The 16,409-nt window shown below is 42.9% G+C and overlaps 1 long non-coding RNA gene across 2 annotated transcripts; it reads left to right on the top strand.

Annotated features, from left to right (window-relative positions):
• The first annotated feature begins 9,201 nt into the window (after positions 1–9,201).
• LOC116462637 (uncharacterized) lies at positions 9,202–16,014 on the top strand. 2 transcript variants are annotated; one of them, XR_009211855.1, is made up of 4 exons: positions 9,202–9,466; positions 11,996–12,083; positions 13,373–13,498; positions 15,789–16,014. It is a non-coding gene; the product is annotated as an uncharacterized LOC116462637 (long non-coding RNA). The 2 variants fall into 2 exon arrangements; XR_009211854.1 differs by lacking the exon at positions 9,202–9,466 and adding an exon at positions 10,215–10,612.
• The last annotated feature ends 395 nt before the right edge of the window (positions 16,015–16,409 follow it).

Raw genomic sequence — 16,409 nt, forward strand, 5'->3', positions numbered from 1 at the left:
AACCAAGTAAGGACTAAAAAATCCAGATGCCATCTGAATCAGTCAGGACTTGGGGACATGGGTCCCCATCGGGATGTTTTACACAGCCACAGTGCCTCTCTACATCAGAGGAGCTCACAGATTCTGGGCTTCTGATAATCATTTCTCAATCCTGTGAATGTAAACCAAAATTAAAATTCTAAGTTCCTCAACCATCTGAATGGACCCATCCTCTCAGCCGGGGGCATTCTAAAATTAACCTAAAAACTAGCTCAGGCCATGATGGGAAGGGGTAGCTGGACATGCCTCATTATACCCTCCTTCCTGTTGGAATTCAAGCACAGCTGACCAGCTTCAACATCAATACAGAGACCTTAAGATTGATAGAACAGACTCTTAAGCCTGATAAGTAACATTTACAATCTATTCTCTCTGAAGCCTGCTGCTGGAGGCTTCCTCTGCATGATAAAACCTTGGTCTTCATAACCTCTTCATAACCTAGACATTCTTTCTATAACCCAGACAATCCAGGTCCTTAGATAATAACTCTTTCAACCAATTGCCTATCCAAAAATCTTTGAATCCAGCCAGGCATGGTGGCTCATGCCTGCAATCCTAGCACTTTGGGAAGCCAAGGCGGGCAGGTTGCCTGAGCTCAGGAGTTCAAGGCAAGCCTGGGCAACACTATGAAACCCCATCTCTGCTAAAAATACAAAAAATTAGCCAGGTGTGGTGGAGTGCACCTGTAGTCCCAGTTACCCGGGAGGCTGAAACCAGAGAATTGCCTGAACCCAGGAGGTGGAGGTTGCAGTGCGCTGAGATTGTGCCACTGCATTCCAGCCTGGGTGACAGAGCAAGACTCTGTCTCAGGAAAAAAAAAAATCTTTGAATCCATCTATGACCTGGAAACACCCCCACTTCAACGCCCAATCCCCCTGCCCTCCACTTCCAATTCTCCCGCCTTTCCAGTCCAAACCAATGTACATCTTACATGTATTGATTTGATGTCTTATGTCTCCCTAAAATGTATAAATGTATAAAACCAAGCTGTAGCCCAACCACCTTTGGACACATATTCTCAGGATCTCATGGGGCTGTGTCACAGGCCATTGGTCACTTACATTTGGCTCAGAATAAATCTCCTCAAATATTTTACAGAGTTTGACTTTTTTTGTTGACAACTATTTTATCAACAGAGCTAGGAACTTGAAGATTAATAAATAACTCAGTATCTAACATACACAAATACACCACAGTAGGATCCTTGGCTCTTGATCCCCATTGCCAATGGCATTTTCAATAAGAACAGATGAACTAAATTAAGGAAATAAAGATGGTTCCAGGATAGCCATTCTATTCTCCAAATGAGCAATTAATATACTACTGCTGTCTGAAAAAATATGATATAAACAAATAACAACATAAAAAACATCCCAGGTTAGTCAGTATACACAGAAAACACATTAGTCTCTGATGATACATCCAGGAATTGAGTATAAAATATTGTGTAGAAATGAGGACACTCTCATGGCGATGAAGAAGAATAATGGTTTTACAAAATACAGCAGTGAGCCCAGCATCCCATTACCCTCCCCTCAGTCCCCTTCCTCTCTGCTTTTTCCTTCCACCTGAGATAGCAATGCACAACTGAGGGAGTCACCCGAGATGACTAAACGGAGGGCATGACTTCTGCAGATGAATCACAGCTGTGTGGCCTACTGCTCCCTCAGAACTCAATCAGAACTCAGGAGAGAGTCGCTCTGAGATGGTAATAGCCTCGTTACTGAGGTTATAAAGGCAGTAATGTGTCTTCTCTGAAAGATAAAACAGTATTATCCACATTTCATTTGGTAAATTAAATCCCTTTGAGCTTATTTACCATCTTGAAGATGGTGCTATTCTCTGTGAGCAGAATTTTCAAAGTGAGATTATGCTAATAACTCATGCTTGTGTCTCATTGGCTTAGCACACAGGAATGACTAGTGACGTGGTATCTGCACAGAGGATGCTCTCCCCTGTCTCCAGAATATGCTGGCATTCAGCCTTCTGCTTGGCTGGAAGTTTTAGTTTTGGGGTCTTTTGATGTTTGTTTAGGGATGGAGGGAATATTATTATTACCTTGACGCTACATACCTTGGAGGTTTTAGAACTTCTGGCTCATCTATCATTTATTGAGCACCTACTACATACCAGACCCTGTGCTTAGTTCATGCACATGCATTATCTCAACAATTGTATCTTGGGATGGATATCATATCTCTCCATTATGCAAACTGATATGTCAAAAAGTTAAGTTTCCTATCCTAGCTAAAAGAAATAGTAATGATTTTAAAATTGGAAGCTAAATATACATCTATTGACTACCTCAGAGCCCCCTCCCCAGGACTGTAGCTTTGTCAAACCACCAGAACCAGGAAGAAGCTGCCACTGTGTCTGTGAACTGTAGCCACACAAACATGTGTGCAATATTCCTGCCTACACAAAATGTGAATGTGTCAGCATTTGCCCAACTTCTTAATAAGGTACCTGCCATTCTTTCCAGTCACTGGGAGTCCAAGGACAGCAGGAGCGTTTATTTCTTCCTCTGCATGTGAAAATCTACAACTCAACCTCAGTACATAACCCATGGCTAGGAAGGTGGTCAAAAGAAGTACCTAGAGCCTACCAAAATAAGAAACATGCAAATGGTATGTGAACCATCCAGTGTTACCAGTTCTCTGGTCAACCCAGTGCTGACTTTCCTACTTGGCCTCTTGGGAAAGAGATAATGATCAAAGTAAACAATTTTACCACACGTTAGAAAGTTCCAGGTATGAGATAGTTAAATTCAGGGAGAATACAATCATAAATTAATACACTTTTTTGATTATTTATGAACATATATGGTCTGGTTAATGCAGAGAATTAGAATATGAAAAGAACCATATTGAAGAATATTAGTCCTCAACGTGAAGACAAGCTGATCTCATCACCACCTCTGGTCACCTATATTTCTCTTATTGTAGCTAATCAATATGGCCCACTATAGTGGGAATAATTATGATTACATAACTATGTATCTGAAATTTTATCAGGTTAGAATCTGCTCAGCCTTTCCCCAAATCCATGTCTCCCAATTTTGCGAGGCATGTGGTCCACAAGAAATCACTGCTTTTCCAAGAATTGGTATAGAGACAGTCAAAGGTCACCAAGGGTCACCAAGTCATAGGGCAGTTCTCAAACTTTTCCACCAAAATCTCTTGAGGGCAGAGGGAGCCAATACATCACTTGGAGGGTGAGCCCAAATGCCTTCCACAAGTGAGTGACTTCTTCAAAGTCTCATGCTTGTGATAATCTTTCATTTTTGCCCATAAGTCCACATATTTCAATATAAAAATAATCTTTTTTATTACTTATGTACTTAGAGTGGAACCTTTAAGAATGCATCCATGAATCTAGTATTTCAAGTGCCACCTTACATTTTGAGGGTAGAAATATGGAATCTAATGTCCTCAGTTCTTAAAAATCAGAGCAAAGGGTAGGAGAGAGAGAAAATGGATGAAAAGAAGCCGTCTGGTCAACTGAATGACAGAGCTAAATTTATTGTAAATTGATAATAAGAACAAACCCTAGCCTGCTCTGTTTTAAAGAAGACTGTGCAAATGTGTGTGCGTTGTCTCCCAGTTACACGGGCAGTATAAGCACGATTTCACAGCAAGGATCACTTGTAACAGCTACTGAATGGCTCATTTCCCTGCAACCAGGGGGCTGACTCATGGGAATGTTTCTGCACTGACCCAGCCTGGAAATCCCCAGAGAACCTTCCCAGTCTCTCGTTCCCTCCTCAGCAGTGAGGTGGGGAGACAAGCCTCCTTCCGGGGTTCTCAGGCACCATGTCTCAGCTGCCCTTAGCTTGACAGGCTAGTCTTCCCTGTGATTGGAGTCTTCATAGGGAATGGGCCCCAGACTGTAGTAGAAGTGGCTGCCATGGTGAGGTCCTGTTACACACGCTTCAGGCTGTTGCCACCAGGCCTTATCTGGCCATCTGTGCATATCTGTGACGACAGTTGCCATGGCACCAGCCTGTGGGCAGTGAGAGAGGTGCTGGAAGGGAATTCAGAGCCTGAATAACCCTGGGGTGAGTAACAGAAAGCGAGGAGGCAGTGCAGGGAGGGGTAAGGAAGGTGCTAGAAGTTCTATAAGATTATGTCAGAGATAGCACTGTTCCTTAAAGCTTCCTCAGAAAGAGCCACCAGTCTCCTTCCCTCACCAGACCTCCTTGGGCCATCATGGCTGCCTTGGGCTCTCAGCTGGGGCCACATGTTTACCCTTGTCTGGCACAAGGACATTTGCCATGGCCTCCAAGCCTGTCTTCCCCTCTGGCCTCACCACTATACCACCCACCACATCCTCTCCTTTCTGCTTTCAAAACCTGCTCTAGGAATATTCTCTAGAGATCCTGGAATATTCCCTGACGCATTCACCTTTGCTCTCATGTCCATACAAAGATAAAATAGATGTATGTATATGTGTGTAAGGTGTTTTAGTTGCGAGCAGCAACCTAGACCTAGAAAGAAAAAAATCAAAACAGAGTAAAACAGTGAATCTAAAAAGAATTAACTGAAAAACAATTTCTATGATTTTAAAGTAAAGGAGGAGAGCATCTGCACGGGAGTGGGACCCCTGTTCTCTCCAGAATACGGGGGGCCAAGGGGTAGGGAAGGTTGCAATACCTTCTGGTATAAGGACAAAAATCCAAAAAAAGGAAAGAGAGGCAACAGAAAAAGGAACAGAGAAAAAAGGAAAAAGGAGACTAACTCAAGAGCAGGGGAAAGCAAGGTCACTTCACAGTCAGAGAGAAAATATTTTGAGTGATTTTGGAACAAAAATACCTTCAGACTTTGCCCACAACAGAATCTGAAGAGACTGAAAGCGCAAGTTTAGTATAGAAGACACAGTCGGGTTTTGAATGTTCTCCTCTGTGAGCTGGGCAGAGGAACTGGAACTCAGAGCCCAGGATGACGACGATGACTAATATTTATATGGTGCATACTATATGTAGGCACTCTTCTGAGCACATCGCATGTTTTAATCCCCTTAATGCTCACAGCAACTCTCTGAGAAGGCAATATCACTCTCCGCAACTACAGTTGTGAAACCTGGGCCCAGAGAGGGCAAACAGCTTGCCCAAGATCACACAGCTAGTAAGTGGGGCACCCAGGATTTGAACACAGGTGGTCTGACCCTGAACCCAGCCCTATTTACCACTACCCACTAGCGTGTGTTCATAGTTACTCTCAGTAATAGTTTCCCAAAAGAAAAGTTACAAGTTTAAAAAGAGAAAGAAATGGGTGGAGACAAATTTCAAGCAGGTTTTAGAAAAGCAACCTCTAAGTGTAGGAGGGCTGGATAATTAACGGTGCTCCACCACACGGGAGAATGAGCAGGAGTCTCAGAGAAATCCCCGGCTTAGAACCTCTGACTTTCCTTTGTTCTTCAGTTGGTTCTGAGCATTGAGTAGGTGGAGGAAAGGTCTCCTAAGGGTATCATTATCTCATAGCCCCACTGCTGCTTAAAAAGCCTCAGCCTTGAGTTTCTAAGTGTCCTTCAGGCTTTTTTAAAGACTTAAACTGGAGCCAGATGTGATAACATGTGCTTGTAATCCCAGCTATTCAGGAGGCTGAGGCAGGAGGATCGCTTGAGCCCTGGAGTTCTGGGCTGTAGTACACTATGTGGATCGGCTGTCCACACTCAGTTTGGCATCAATATGGTGGCCTCCTGGCGGCAAGGGACCACCAGGTTGCCTAAAGATGGGCGAACTGGTCTAGGTTGAAAATGGAGCAGGTCAAAACTTCTATGCTGATCAGTAACAGGATTGTGCCTGTGAATAACCACTGCACTCAAGCCTGGGCAACATAGCGAGACTCTGGTCTCCTAGTAAAACAAAACCCTCAAACTGGAGCTGAAGACAAAAAACAAACAAACAAAAAAAAACCCACTCTATTGTAACTACTTAAAGAGTTGTTGACCAGGAATAAAGCACTCAAGTAGAACAATATTAGGAATCATCCAGACACAAAATACACTGGGGTATTCTTCTTGGCCTTTCTGACATCATACCCTCTATGTATATTTTCTTCTTCCCCCTGGCCTTGAGGAGAAATTGCTGGGAGAAAGTTGCCACCAGAATCTCTGGCCAAAGACCTATCTTTTTTCTATTCCACGGTAGTCTAGGGGTATAGCATTTGGCATCTTCAGCTTTTCATAATCTTTGAGGGGCCTTAGAAGCTACTGTGTACTTAGATTACTTATTGTCTACAGCAGTTCTACAGATGTAAGTTCCTTTCTGGAAAAAAATTTTTTTTCCTTAAACTGAACAAAGCCTGTTGGTGTAAATGAAACCTCAGAAAAAAAAAAGAAAACACTCTTGTTCATTGTTATAGCTTTGCCTTTCTAGATGCTGCCACATGACCAAGTCGGACAGGTGGGAACCACTAACCATCTACCTAAGAGAGGAGTGATAGGTACTTCGGCCTCAGGTTTCAAACCTTGGATTTCAGAGTGTCTGTAAATGGAGAGAGGCATTGATTCTGATAAGTGCCTCTGATAAACCCACTTGGGAAGAAATAAAATCTTGTTACATGACTGGTTTTCCTTTTTACTTTTGCTTTTTCCCTTCCTTTTGGTAGCACTGATTCCGGGGCGAATGTGCTGTTTTCACTGGGTGTTTATGAAGAAATATTCTGTATTGTAAACTCAATTCAGTGAGGAGCAGTTCTCAACTGTGATGTCAGGACTCACTGATGAGACTTAATAAGTCATAGGGAGTATCACAAATAAGTTGTTCCTCATCATAGAATACCAAGGTGTCAGAATGAGTTCCATTACAAAAGACAAACTAGAGCTGACTCAATATTCTTGCCATTTCAAAGTAATTCATAAACTCATGTATTCCAGTGTGTTTTCTTGAATGACAGAAAAAGAGACAGAATTACAGCCAGTGAGTGGAATGACATACCTTCAAAATACAACCACGGGCCACCTCACAACTATCAGGATGACTACAATAACAAGCAAAAAATACGAAAGACAACAAAACAGAAAATAAAGTGAGAATATGGAGAAATTAGAAATGCCTGTGCACTGCTGGTGGGAATGTTAAATGCTGCAGCCACTCTGAAAAGCAATATGGTGGCTCCTCAAAAAATTGAAAATAGAATCACCATATGATGTAACAATTCCATTTCTGGGTATATACCCAAAAGAATTGAAAGCAAGGTCTTGAAGAAATGTTTGAACACCCACATTTATAGCAGTATTATTCACAATAGCCAAATGGTGGAAGTAACCCAAATGTCCACTATTGGATGAATGAATAAACAAAATGTGGTGCATATGTACAACAGAATATTATTCAGCCTTAAAAAAGGAGGACATTCTGACACACACAACAATATGGATGAACCTTGAGGACATGATGTTAAGTAAGATAAGCCAGTCATAAAAGGAAAAATACTGTATGAGAGTTACAGACAGAAAGGAGAGGGGTGGTTGATAATGCCATGTTGTTGTTTAATGGGTACAGAGTTTCTGTTTTGCAAGATGAAAATGGTTCTGGAAACTGGCTACACAACAATATGAATGTACTTGACACTACTGCACTGTATACCTCAAACATGGCTAATACGATCAATTTAATGCTATGTACATTTTACCACAATTTTAAATGTTTGTAATTTTTCAAAAAATAGAACTACAACCATGGGCCCATGGAGTGTTTTGCATGTGAAGCATCACCCAGCACACATGCACAGTGGAGAAACTACTTTAGACAATGGAGTATTGGGAAGTTGTGGAGTATTGCTAAGACCGTCTTTTGTTACGCTCCTTTTTCTTCATCTCCTTCCTCATAGTCTATGAAAATTTATCACCAAAGCCCATTATTTGCAGAATCTTGCTGACTTGCCCTTTCTTTTCTGCCAATGCAATCTCCATCCTCTCATAAAATCTACATTCTAACTCATCTCCTTGATTCTAGTTTTCCCTTCCCCTCTAATTCTTTCCTATGCCACTCCCATTGAAGTGTTTCTAAAAGAGCCCTTATCCCATATCTTTAGCTTGTCCAATAAGATATAATAATTCCTCTTTAATTACTGCATCGGGTCTAACCTCAGTACCCTTTAAGAGTGGACTGTTTTCTGTTGCTTTCTTTCATGAACTTTCATGCTAGCTGGAACAGATTCTTCATCAGTCTCACCTCTGTGCCTCATGCTAAATCTCTGCACCTTGAAATACAGAAGATCCCTGATTTCATGTATTTGAAAGCCACCTGTAAGGCCTATGGCCTGTCCTTATCTGTCATGAATCTAAGCCCTGCACCCTGGAGTGGAAGCATGAGTCACTCAGCTAGGAAGGAACCTGCCATCCTCGGCATCTCAACATTGCCTTGTGGTTCTCTGCTTGTCAGTTCAGAGGCAAAAACTCTCTTTGTGTTTGTGTTGTGGAAGAAATTATCACGATATTGGTGTAATTAGAAGCTCACAAATGTCAGGGACCTATCAGACTTTCTTTTCCTTTTCCACAATTTAAGCTTTTCCTCCTTCTAGAAGCCTTTCCCAGGGACCCTGACACTTGGTGTTCTCTCTCCTTTCTATTTTCCAATGGCAAGAAAGGAACCTCTGACCTGCAAACAGGTAGCATGAGCTTCTATATGATATCTATCTGATATAGTTTCTAAATTAATTTATTTGAATAAACTTTACTACTTCAACCATAGTGTAGACTTTTTTGAAGATTAGAAACCAGGTCCTCTACATCTTTTGCCTTCACATCACCAAGCACAAAGCTGGACACATTGCGGGTGCTCAATAAGTATCATAAATTGTTGATCTAGAAACAGTACACTAAGGTCTCAAAAGAGTACATGACAGCCATGGAGAAAAAATGCTGTATATTGATCATCCTAGAAAGACACGTGTCTCCAAGGAGACATGGCCCCTTTCAAACAGCCGCCTCAGTTCTCTTTCACTTCCCTATCCTTTCGCCAGGTTTCTCCTTTCAACCTTGAGAGATGACTGACATGGGCTTAGGATATTCAATCATTCTGGAATTCTGCATCAGCACTGAATCATGAGTGGGGAAATTCTAAGAAATTTACTTCTCTTTTTCTTTTCATATTTTCCTCATTCCAAAGTGGAACTAAATCGAGGTTCCCTAGCAACCCAGGGCTCTGTGAAGATTCATTATTCTATCAAATCCCACCACCTTACAAACACAAAATGTTACATAGTTGCCCAGTTACCCCGGCTTCTGAGATGAAGAATATTATTGAAGTCCAATCTGGTAGCTATCTCACTCCATGGAACTCGGGGCAACATTTAGGTACCTCTACCCAGGAAAGAATCTCTGAGAAATAGGTGGCAGTTTCTCTAGCAGCATAAGAAGAACCTTGATAAGCATCATCCTTAAGTCCTGACAGCAGTGGATGACTAGTCAGGAACCTGTCCAGGTAAGCGCACACCCTAGCAGGGCTCTGCTAAATGGCTCCAATGGCTTGGAGGCCTTACTGAACACTAGGGATTGATTTCTGTTGAAAACAGAAAAGAAAATGAGAATCAAAATCAGGGCTCCTTCCAACCCTGGCTCAATAGCCCTTTTTTTGCATATTCTCTCTGCAAGATGGTGAAATGTAGAGATAAAATTAGAATATCAAGGCTAATGAAACTAATCATTTCAAATTAAGCCTATATACAACTGTGGCACCACAAAACTGCCTTCTCGTCTCTGCTCTCTTGGGGGAACATCCCAGATGCACAGGAAAAATTAGCTGTCTTTTCTGGAAATTAAAATGGTAAAATGTCTGATACACAGAACATACTTCATAAATCTTAAGTGAGCCAAACGAGGCTTTTATCCCCTGACAGCAGTCTTTCATGAGCTGGAAAACTATCCCCAGTGTGAGGCAGTGAAGTCTGGCTAGCACCCTGCACACAGGAATATCAAGGCCCCTTTTCCCTTTCATGCTTTACCTCCTCAACCATACTCTCCCCTTTGTAATATCTGTGTCACTAAGGAAACCATGGTAACATCAGTGCCTCTGTTGAGCACAGTGGCCACTCAGAAGAGGGAGAGTGGGTTCAGCCTATCATGTGAGATCCGAGTATGACTGGGGAAATATCCTGAAATAGTCCATGATTTGAAGAAATGGATAGATGGCTAGAATAATATGCTAGATGGTAGTCAAGTTACTAACTGCAGAATTGATTTGATAAAATTCTCATCGTGTCTCCTAACTTAGGAGAAATATTGGGTCTGATGAATGGGTAAAATTCCCAGGTGAAAAGAATTTGGTCTGTAAGATTTGGCAGCACCCTGAGGTTTGCCATATCTGATGGCCTGGCTTTAGTGGCAGCACCTAGTGAAGGCCCAGGTGTCCTTCTGACAACCTTTACCGCCTACCATTTTGTCCTTACTTATGTTGAATCACTACGCACAGGCTGTTGAATTCAGCTGTCTGTGGAAAAATTATACCAACCACATGGTTAGACAGAAGGAATACAATATATTGCTTAATTTGTATCTGAAAGCTAAGCAACATGGAAAAAAACCAAGCCTGCTCAGTCACTTCCATGAGGACAAATGAAGACACTTCACGGTAACCTTAGACCAAACACATATTAATCTATAATCAGATGCCATTCAAAATAATAAGAGACATTGACTTGAATCTTAGAGCTGATGCAACTGAGTGTGTCACCTCAGTATTCAACAAGTAGGGGGTTGTTTATGGGGAGGGCTTGGGCTTGCCAATCAGAAGTCTTGGCTGATTCTAGCACTTCCTTGTTCTCTTTCTGCACGTCAGTTACTTGGTTTGTAAAAGTGTACTCCTTCTCAGCAGCTATCAGTTCCCTCTTGATAGGGTTATTTCTTTTACTTCTTTGTATTCCTTCCACTATACAAAATATAAACCCTTGTTTATAGTTGGCTCCCCGGTAAATATTTTCTGAAAAAACGAATGGATGAAAGAAGGATGATTTATGATATGTCCATGGTTGCTGAAAGAATGGGGAAAAATGTAAAATCACCTTGAAAAGTTAATAGATAATAAATACAAGAAGTTTTATTTATAAAAAGTCAATAGATAATAAATAAAATAAGTTTTATTCATGATAAGTAGATGCTGCTACTTTATCAATGTCCCAGAGAAATAAATGTGTCCAGAGAACATTCATTTGACCAATTCAATCAACCAACCAGAAATTCAGTTGAAGCATCAGTTTGACAGGTATTGACTGCAGTGGCTGGGTAGTATAGTAGATCTCATTGGCCCTTTTGTGGTCCACATTCCTCTTGGAAACCAGAAGGAAAGGAAAAGGGAGGCAGGGCTTTAGCTATGCCATGATGTGGTTCAGAGAATATTGGATGAGAGCTAGTAGACCTGGTTTCTCCTCAGTCTTGGGGAGGGGCTTCCTGGCCATTGCTATGTGACCTACCTCTCAGGACAGTACACTGAGAAGAGACAGGGCAAAGAACTAGTCTGAAAGAGAGTGGACTATTGTCTGCTGGTCCCAGATCCATGCCATTCTTCCATGCCTTCCTCTGTACTGCAGTCCACTTGCTAGAGGAAGGCTAGAATATAGGAGGAAGAAGGCTTTTTTGTCTGCTACTGGTAGAGCCACCAATAACAGTAGTACCAAGATCAGCAACTATGGGCTCTGGCAGCTCCATGGGTGACACTGAGCTTTAGCAGTGTCAGTCCTGGTTTCACCAGTATCAAAATGTAGTGTCCGGGGTTCCTAGTCAGAACAGCATAGATCTGACCGTGGCAATGCTAACAGCAGCAGCATCTTTAGAAACTCAGCAGACAATGTGGGCATGCAGATTTCAACCCAGGTTGAAAAACCCCAGCTTCCTGATCTCTGGGGCACATTTTCCTCTCTGTGTGCTTCCCCAGCCCATCTAACACCTTTGTAACGTTCTTTCTCCATTAATTCCTTCTGTTTGAAACATCCAGAGTAGTTTCTGTTTTTCTGTCTAGATAATGATTGATACATCTCCCATGCCCCACCTCTCACCCAGGACAGGATCAAAGTGTTGGGGGAGCCACAACCTGCTTCACCTAGAAAGTAAGAAAAAAAAGAGAACTGAACAGTACCACACCTTACAAATTTCAACCCCATTTTGAAAATTAAGGGTGGCTTATCAAATTTCCTAAGTCAGCCAACCCCTGGTGACAAGTATTCATGGTGGTGCTGCGATGCGCCACTGAGATCCCCCATGAAGATTGAAGGATTTATCCCGCAGAAGCTGGAATTGCTCCCAAAAGACCATCCCCAACTGTCAATCCTCCTCGGGATTTGTCTAGGCTTATGAAAACTAGGCAGAGGCAGCCCCCACCCAGTGACTGATCAGCAAGGAGTTATAAAGGCCCAAGCTCATATTCCAACAACGAAGCACCATACCAGCTCCAGCGCTTCCCATGAAGTCAGCTAAGACCTTGGCTGGGACTACATCACAGCTCAAATTATCCCTCGTCCCAATCTGCCCCCTTCCCTTCTCTTCCATGGGAGTTTATCCCAAGAGCACTCCCTAATAAGCCCTACATACTCATCTCTGCCTCAGAACCTACTGCCAAAGAGACATATATATGTGCTGGAGCTGCCATAACAAAGTGCCACTGATGAGGTGGCCTAAGCAACACAGAGCTATTGGCGTACAGTTCTGCAGGCTGGAAATCCAAGATCAAGGTGTCCACAGCATTGGTTCCTTCTGAGGGCCGTGAAGGAAGGACTTGCTCCAGGCCTCTCCCCTTGGCTTGTAGAGAACTGTCTTTATGTTCACATGGCAGTCTCCATGTATATAGATCTGTCTCCAAATTCCCCCCCCCCCCCCTTTTTTTTTTTTTTTTTTTTTTTGAGACAGAGTCTTGCTCTGTCACCCAGGCTGGAGGGCAGTGGTGCAATCTCGGCTCACTGCAACATCCACCTTTTGGGTTCAAGCTGTTCTCCTGCCTCAGTCTCCCGAGTAGGTGGGACTACAAGCATGCGCCACCACACCCAGCTAATTTTTGTAGTTTTAGTAAAGATGGAGTTTCACCATGTTGGCCAGGATGGTCTCAATCTCAACCTCGTGATCTGCCCCCTTGCCCTCCCAAAGTGCTGGGATTACAGGCATGAGCCACCGTGCCCAGCCCAAATTTCCCCTTTTGGTAAGGACATCAGTCATATTGGATTAGGGCCCACCCTAATGACCTCATTTTAACTTGATTGCCTCTATAATACCTTATCTCCAAACAAGGGCACGCTGAGGTCCTGGGGGTTAGGACTTCATCACATGAATTTGGGAGGGTTGGGGGGAAAAATTCAGCCCATAACGGAACCCAACCTGCAAACATATCAATTGTCTTTTCAACTAGGAGGACATTGACATGGATCTGCCAGCTTTCTAAGCCTTTCCCCAGATTCAAGTCCAGTCACATCAAGTTGCCTTATTAAAGGGTCTGCCCACTCAAAAGGAGAAAGTGCAAAAGATGCTCAGCAAGGTTAGTTATGGGTTCCCCCACATAGGATGGCAATATTTTAATCAGGAATGACAGAGTCTGGTTCCCAGGCTAGAGGGAAACCTGAAATGGGGCATCTACTGGGAAATATGCATTTACAAGGAAGCTATTTATTACACATAGCTGGGTGATGAGAAACGTGGCTGATCATTCACCTCTGGAAGGGTGTCTGGGAGTCTAAGATAATTAGGCTCTTATGTCCTTTGTTCCCAAAATTAATAACAGTATGACAATGAATAAAGGTGGGAGGAGGAAAGTACAGGCAAATAGATAGAAGATTTTTTTTTTTTAACTAGAAAAGGAGCAATTTTCTTTCCTTCTTTCTTTCTTTTTTTTTTTTTTTAATTTTGAGACAGAATCTCACTCTATCACCCAGGCTGGAGTGCAGTGGCATGATCTTGGCTCACTGCAACCTTCGCCTCCAAGGTTCAAGAGATTCTTCTGCCTCAGCCTCCCAAGTAGCTGGGATTACAGGCGCGTGCCACCACACTCAGCTAATTTTTGTATTTTTAGTACAGACGGGGTTTCACCATGTTGGCCAGGCTGGTCTCAAACTCCTGGCCTCAAGTAATCCTCTGGCCTTGGCCTCCAAAGTGCTGGGATTACAGGTGTAAAACCATCATGCCCAGCCCTATTTTTTCAATTTACTGATAGAGTTATCATGGTATTCCTATGTTTTTCTCCGCGTACACATTGCCTTGGTTTCAAGCTGAAAGTGCGAAGATGCTTTGCCGTAGAAAGCATTGTCACAGTAAAACGCCTTAAGAGTCAGCATTTTGTTAGTGGGGGCAGGGCAGCAGGAAATGTGGGCTATAGAGAAATTTATGCATGAATGCTTAAAAGCAACCTAAAGCCACCCTGCACTTTGGAACTCAAGTTGGTGTTACAGTCTGTATCTGGAGCCATCAAAACCATGTTGGGATGGGGCATTTGAAGGAGTACAAACAGGCAGGGTTACAATCTGGCCCTGGGCCCTAAATCCAGAGAACACTGGCCTCAAAAACATCAGAAAGCAATGGAGGTCTGAGAATCAAGTGCAAATGTTCTCATGTGCCAGGAAAACCTAAGACGGCTATTTTCACAGCATATTGGGGCTTGGCCAGGTTCCAGAAACCATCAGCAAAGTAGCCTGCCTTGATACTTCAAAGGAAGAAGTCGCACTGATAAATCCTGCCCACACTTTCCACCGCACACACTTCATCTTGAGGTATATAATACCACAACAATGAGTCACTGGGCTGGAGCCTGAGGCCTGTCCACAGGACAGAAAGAAAGAAAAAAGTCTCTCACATCTGTTGTCTAGGGCAATTCCCCTCACTCTTCAAAACTGCATAAAAACAGAATAATAAAAACTGTCACAGGAAAAATGAGTTATGGCCTGGTTTACCTGTACAGCGTCCCTCAGTAGAACTATAACGAAGTTGGCCCACCATTTTTCTTTACCACATTTTATCACATTTTGATAAAACTCATCAGACAGGGAGGAACCAATCTACTTTATTCCTTAGATTAAGCTCAGATATCTCAGGAGGACTTTAAACCATGAGACAAGCTGAGAGCTTTTCTTTAACGTACTTACACACTCATACCTTTCTCAGGAGATCTGAAACTGGAAAGCCTCTGTCTTCTGAATTGTACTTGGTATAAATGAAAATTCAGCAAATATTCACAAGAATACCCAAGGTAAAGAATATCAAGCCTAGGTGTCATGGACGAGAAGAAAGCAACAAGGGGATGCCAAGGTCAAGAGTAGGGCCTTTGCTTCTTCGTGGGGGTTGGGCAGGGAGGAATCACAAAAATTCCTTTGCTATAAATCCTGCACGGTCTGGACTGCTCATGGGCTGACTGGCAATTTGGTCAGGCAATAGACTTTTCCCATCTGGTCATTTAGCAAGGGTCTATGGAAAGATAGTGGAAATCATCTACATCTTTTGCTGGGTAAGACAAGAAAGTCAACGAATGCAGCGACTACATAGCATGCTGGAGGCTAAAGTCTTAAGAGACGCTTTTGTTTAGATGTGTGCATATGGCCATGTTTGGGGCACTTTTTTGGACACACAGACACGTCTCCACCCACTCGTTTACCCCTATCCCATTCCCACCCTTACCCGCACCCCCACCTCACTTTCTTCTTAAGACTATAGTTATGCATAACTGCTAAGAGTAAACACTTTCCAGATGACCTACACAAAAATCCTTTTCCAAAGACTCTTCTTGGTTTCAGGTGAGTTCTCATTTTCCTTTCACTCAAGTTTTTGTTTGTCTCCCCCAGGGTACCAAACGCAGTCAGATGACACTTCCTGACAGCATCCAAGAGCAAGCCTCACCACCACATCTGTCAATAAAAAAGAAAACGAGGAGCTGCCAATTTGTCTATTTATAGGTGCCAATAAAATCCTGCACAGAACTTTAGTCAACAAGACTATTTCAGAAGGGGTGGCCAACAGTGTGGCCTTTCACTGGCAAGGGCCACCTTTGTCATCACTTAAGAAGTAAAACCTGCCAAGTTTTCTGTGGGGCTCTCAATAAATCTCACTGAGTAATTTCATACACATCAGCCACCTTAACTTGAGGAAAGCCAACTTGCTGAGCATTATGTGGATTTACCAAGATACGGAGCCTAGAGTCTATGGGAAGAAGTTCTTGAGGCCCCTCAGGGAGTGTCAAACAGTCCAAACCACAGGCAGGGGAGGAAGAAAATTACACCTCTCCTTCAATACCTCCAGAGCCCAGGATCCCGCCACCTGTCAGAGCAGAGGGGCAGTGGGTGTTGGCATGGCCCACAAGATGCCTCCAAGGAGAGAGGCACTGAGATAGGGGTTGCACTGGGGTTTCTAAATCCTGGGAGCTGAGAGTCAGATCCAGGATACACACTGGGGTTCCCATTGCCTAG

The sequence above is a fragment of the Hylobates moloch genome, unplaced genomic scaffold, assembly GCF_009828535.3.
Source record: "Hylobates moloch isolate HMO894 unplaced genomic scaffold, HMol_V3 SCAFFOLD_23, whole genome shotgun sequence".
Classification (NCBI taxonomy): domain Eukaryota; kingdom Metazoa; phylum Chordata; class Mammalia; order Primates; family Hylobatidae; genus Hylobates; species Hylobates moloch.